Source organism: Euprymna scolopes, chromosome 21 (assembly GCF_053919585.1).
Source record: "Euprymna scolopes isolate OS-2025 chromosome 21, ASM5391958v1, whole genome shotgun sequence".
Lineage (NCBI taxonomy): Eukaryota > Metazoa > Mollusca > Cephalopoda > Sepiida > Sepiolidae > Euprymna > Euprymna scolopes.
In genome coordinates, this window is record NC_136502.1 from 26,872,803 (window position 1) to 26,878,511 (window position 5,709).

Sequence of the window (5,709 nt, forward strand, 5' to 3'; positions counted from 1 at the left end):
GAAAATGTGAAAAAAAAAACGAAACCTTCACGACGCACAGTTGGAAAATAGTAAAGTGTTAAAAAAAGCAGGTGCACGTTTTTGATTGACGTGACGGTGATAGGTATTCAGCAGTAAGCATTTTGTGCGGGACAGTTTTGAATGAGGTGAATAAATCGGTTTGTTTGTTTTTAAAAACCCGCTCCCTGTTTATTAGGAGGAGCGAAATGAAAGCTACAGTCTGATATGATGAAGTCGACATTGAACAAACGTTACTTAGCTCTCTTAAGACAACTGGCTTTCGGCCTGTGATTAGTTTCGAGTTTCGCTTTTTTTTTATACCGAAAACCGAATGTAACGCGTGCCGATGCGGGAAATGTGGAATAATTAACGTTTGAAAGTCAATAAAATTAAATAGACAGGCGAGCTCCGTGGATAACTCTGAGATATTACAATTTATAGATGATATAAAAAGTTTTAAGAAGTTGTGAACCGAGCAAGCGCTTCTCTGAAAGAAGCCTTTTGTGGACATCGAGGAAAAGCGTACATGCATACATACATACATACATTTTCGCTTTTATATATATATATATATATATATATATATATATATATATATATATAACTTGAGTTCTTTCAGCTATAATCGAAACCGAAACCAAAACTTATGAAGAATTATTTATAAAATTATTTATAACAAGAAATGGAAGGTCATCTTCTATATATATAAAAGGCAAAAATCGGTGTGTATGTATGTATGTATGTATGTATGTTTGTTTGTAACGCTAAAACTTTTGAAAGACGGAACCAGAGTTGACAAATTTGGTATCATATTGCACCTTGATCACCCGGATGACAAATATCGAAATTTCACGTCAAACGGACCAGTAGAAAGGGGTCAACTGATCGTTTTTCTCCTAGGGGGGCCCCCAAAAAAACCTGTCATTTTAACGTTATTCAATACGTGTCACGTGACGTGACGTCAGCTCAAACTTTTGACAGACACAACCAAAGTTGACAAATTATGTATCATATTGAACCTTGATCACCCGCATGACAAATATCGAAATTCCACACCAAACGGACCATTAAAAGGGGGTGAACTGATCATTTCTCTCCTAGGGGGGCCCCTCAAAAAACCTGTCATTTTAATGTTAATATTACATAATCCAAAAACGCTTAGTCATGTCACGTGACGTGACGTCAACATCCAGTAATGGCGAACAAATGTAAACAAACACTTTGTTTTACCGATACTTTTGTAATTTCTCTTCTGCTTTGTTCTAGAGATTATTAAACTCCATGACAATGTCTCCAACGTATTTAACTGGTTAAAAATAGTATTTATACAAGAGTTTTAACGAAAAATATCAGGAAAAAATGTACAGGAATAAAAAAAAATTCAGCTTTCAAAATATTCGTCGATAAAAAAACCGATCTTTATATTTACGCTAGCCATTTTGTATATTACCACGTGACCTGCTATCTCTTAAACTGGAGGGGGGGGGATCCACTTGAATCCAACAAAACCAGTAATTTTTTTTTTCTATTATATATACAGCATTTTCTATAAAATTAAGTGTAGACTTTATAATTAAAACAAAAAATGTTATTCATACTAAAAAAAAAAAACGCTTAGTCATGTCACGTGACGTGACGTCAACATCCACTAATGGCGAACAATTGTACCTATTTACTATGCCTCCCCACGGGACAGAGTTAGACACCAGGGTCGTTTTTTAACGTGGAGAAAAGGTACAAAAATAAAAATTGTCTCAGTCATGGAGGATTTCTCCTCCACCGAAAGAGAACAAGAAATAGAAGTGCAGCATCTGAAGAACAGATACTACACTTTGATCTTGACCAAAAGGCCAAGAATGCGAACAATTGTAAATAACAACTTTTTTCACAAAACCAACACCGTCTTTCTTTTTTTTCTCTCTCTTTCTCTCTCTCACCCACTTACTCTTCCCTCTCTCTCACCCTCTTTCTCTTGACGTCACACCACTGTTAAACTGTGGGGGGGGGGGGACACATTCCCAGGCATTATCTCCTATAGATGCACATTTTATTAGAAATTCAGCTTTCAAAATATTAGACGATAATAAAAATATAAAACCAACACCCTCTTTCTCTTTTCTCTCTCTCTCACCAACTTACTCTTCTCTCTCTCTCACCCTCTTTCTCTTGACCTCCTACTACTGTTAAACTGTGTGTGTGGGGGGGGGGAAGAGGCAGCTTGAAAACCAACAAAAACAGTGCACAGTTTCCCAAGCATTTGGGGTGGGAAGGGGGGGAAGAAGCCGAGCGCACAGTTTCGTGTGAGAGAGAGAGAACAATTCTCAACCTATATACTCAACAAATTTTTTATCTACAGATTTGAAAGTTTGTATATAGGGTATTCAGACATATGGAAATATATCTAGCATAATCTATCTATTATATCTATAAAAGTGAAAATGTGTGTGTGTGTGAGGTAGCCAGAGAGAGAGAGAGAGAGAGAGAGAGAGAGAGAGAGAGAGAGAGAGAGAGACAACAATTCTCAACCTATATATTCAATACATTTTTTATCTACAGATTTGAAAATTTGTATATAGGGTATTCAGACATATGGAAATATATCTAGCATAATCTATCTATTATATCTATAAAAGTGAAAATGTGTGTGTGTGTGTGTGTGTGCGTAAGAGAGAGAGAGAACAATTCTCAACCTATATACTCAACGTATTTTTATCTACGGATTTTAAACTTTGTATATAGGGTATTCAGACATATAGAAATATATCTAGCATAATCTATACATTATATCTATAAAAGTGAGAATGTGAGTGTGTGAGAGAGAGAGAACAATTCTCAACCTATATATTCAACAAATTTTTTACCTACAGATTTGAAAATTTGTATATTGGGTATTCAGACATATGGAAATATATCTAGCATAATCGATCTATTATATCTATAAAAGTCAGAATGTTTGCGTGTGGTTGTGTGTGTAAGGTTGCGAGAGAGAGAGAGAGAGAACAATTCTCAACCTATCTATTCAATAAATTTGTTATCTACAGATTTGACCATTTGTATATAGGGTATTCAGACATATGGAAATATATCCAGCATAATCTATCTATTATATCCATAAAAGTGAGAATGTGTGCGTGAGAGAGAGAGAGAGAGAGAGAGTAAGTACAATTCTCACCCTATATATTCAACATATTTTTTTCTATATATATAAAAGGCAAAAATCGGTGTGTATGTATGTATGTATGTATGTATGTTTGTTTGTAACGCTAAAACTTTTGAAAGACGGAACCAGAGTTGACAAATTTGGTATCATATTGCACCTTGATCACCCGGATGACAAATATCGAAATTTCACGTCAAACGGACCAGTAGAAAGGGGTCAACTGATCGTTTTTCTCCTAGGGGGGCCCCCAAAAAAACCTGTCATTTTAACGTTATTCAATACGTGTCACGTGACGTGACGTCAGCTCAAACTTTTGACAGACACAACCAAAGTTGACAAATTATGTATCATATTGAACCTTGATCACCCGCATGACAAATATCGAAATTCCACACCAAACGGACCATTAAAAGGGGGTGAACTGATCATTTCTCTCCTAGGGGGGCCCCCCAAAAAACCTGTCATTTTAATGTTAATATTACATAATCCAAAAACGCTTAGTCATGTCACGTGACGTGACGTCAACATCCAGTAATGGCGAACAAATGTAAACAAACACTTTGTTTTACCGATACTTTTGTAATTTCTCTTCTGCTTTGTTCTAGAGATTATTAAACTCCATGACAATGTCTCCAACGTATTTAACTGGTTAAAAATAGTATTTATACAAGAGTTTTAACGAAAAATATCAGGAAAAAATGTACAGGAATAAAAAAAAATTCAGCTTTCAAAATATTCGTCGATAAAAAAACCGATCTTTATATTTACGCTAGCCATTTTGTATATTACCACGTGACCTGCTATCTCTTAAACTGGAGGGGGGGGATCCACTTGAATCCAACAAAACCAGTAATTTTTTTTTTCTATTATATATACAGCATTTTCTATAAAATTAAGTGTAGACTTTATAATTAAAACAAAAAATGTTATTCATACTAAAAAAAAAAAACGCTTAGTCATGTCACGTGACGTGACGTCAACATCCACTAATGGCGAACAATTGTACCTATTTACTATGCCTCCCCACGGGACAGAGTTAGACACCAGGGTCGTTTTTTAACGTGGAGAAAAGGTACAAAAATAAAAATTGTCTCAGTCATGGAGGATTTCTCCTCCACCGAAAGAGAACAAGAAATAGAAGTGCAGCATCTGAAGAACAGATACTACACTTTGATCTTGACCAAAAGGCCAAGAATGCGAACAATTGTAAATAACAACTTTTTTCACAAAACCAACACCGTCTTTCTTTTTTTTCTCTCTCTTTCTCTCTCTCACCCACTTACTCTTCCCTCTCTCTCACCCTCTTTCTCTTGACGTCACACCACTGTTAAACTGTGGGGGGGGGACACATTCCCAGGCATTATCTCCTATAGATGCACATTTTATTAGAAATTCAGCTTTCAAAATATTAGACGATAATAAAAATATAAAACCAACACCCTCTTTCTCTTTTCTCTCTCTCTCACCAACTTACTCTTCTCTCTCTCTCACCCTCTTTCTCTTGACCTCCTACTACTGTTAAACTGTGTGTGTGGGGGGGGGAAGAGGCAGCTTGAAAACCAACAAAAACAGTGCACAGTTTCCCAAGCATTTGGGGTGGGAAGGGGGGGAAGAAGCCGAGCGCACAGTTTCGTGTGAGAGAGAGAGAACAATTCTCAACCTATATACTCAACAAATTTTTTATCTACAGATTTGAAAGTTTGTATATAGGGTATTCAGACATATGGAAATATATCTAGCATAATCTATCTATTATATCTATAAAAGTGAAAATGTGTGTGTGTGTGAGGTAGCCAGAGAGAGAGAGAGAGAGAGAGAGAGAGAGAGAGAGAGAGAGAGAGAGAGAGAGAGAGAGAGACAACAATTCTCAACCTATATATTCAATACATTTTTTATCTACAGATTTGAAAATTTGTATATAGGGTATTCAGACATATGGAAATATATCTAGCATAATCTATCTATTATATCTATAAAAGTGAAAATGTGTGTGTGTGTGTGTGTGCGTAAGCGAGAGAGAGAATAATTCTCAACCTATATACTCAACGTATTTTTATCTACGGATTTTAAACTTTGTATATAGGGTATTCAGACATATAGAAATATATCTAGCATAATCTATACATTATATCTATAAAAGTGAGAATGTGAGTGTGTGAGAGAGAGAGAACAATTCTCAACCTATATATTCAACAAATTTTTTACCTACAGATTTGAAAATTTGTATATTGGGTATTCAGACATATGGAAATATATCTAGCATAATCGATCTATTATATCTATAAAAGTCAGAATGTTTGCGTGTGGTTGTGTGTGTAAGGTTGCGAGAGAGAGAGAGAGAGAACAATTCTCAACCTATCTATTCAATAAATTTGTTATCTACAGATTTGACCATTTGTATATAGGGTATTCAGACATATGGAAATATATCCAGCATAATCTATCTATTATATCCATAAAAGTGAGAATGTGTGCGTGAGAGAGAGAGAGAGAGAGAGAGTAAGTACAATTCTCACCCTATATATTCAACATATTTTTTATCTACCGAT

The 5,709-nt window shown here is 35.4% G+C and overlaps 2 pseudogenes; both read right to left on the reverse strand.

Moving 5' to 3' along the window:
• Window positions 1-1,729: 1,729 nt before the first annotated feature.
• LOC145243236 (U2 spliceosomal RNA) lies at window positions 1,730-1,863 on the reverse strand (annotated as a pseudogene).
• A 2,364-nt stretch (window positions 1,864-4,227) lies between these two features.
• On the reverse strand, window positions 4,228-4,361 carry LOC145243237 (U2 spliceosomal RNA; annotated as a pseudogene).
• Between the last annotated feature and the right edge of the window lie 1,348 nt (window positions 4,362-5,709).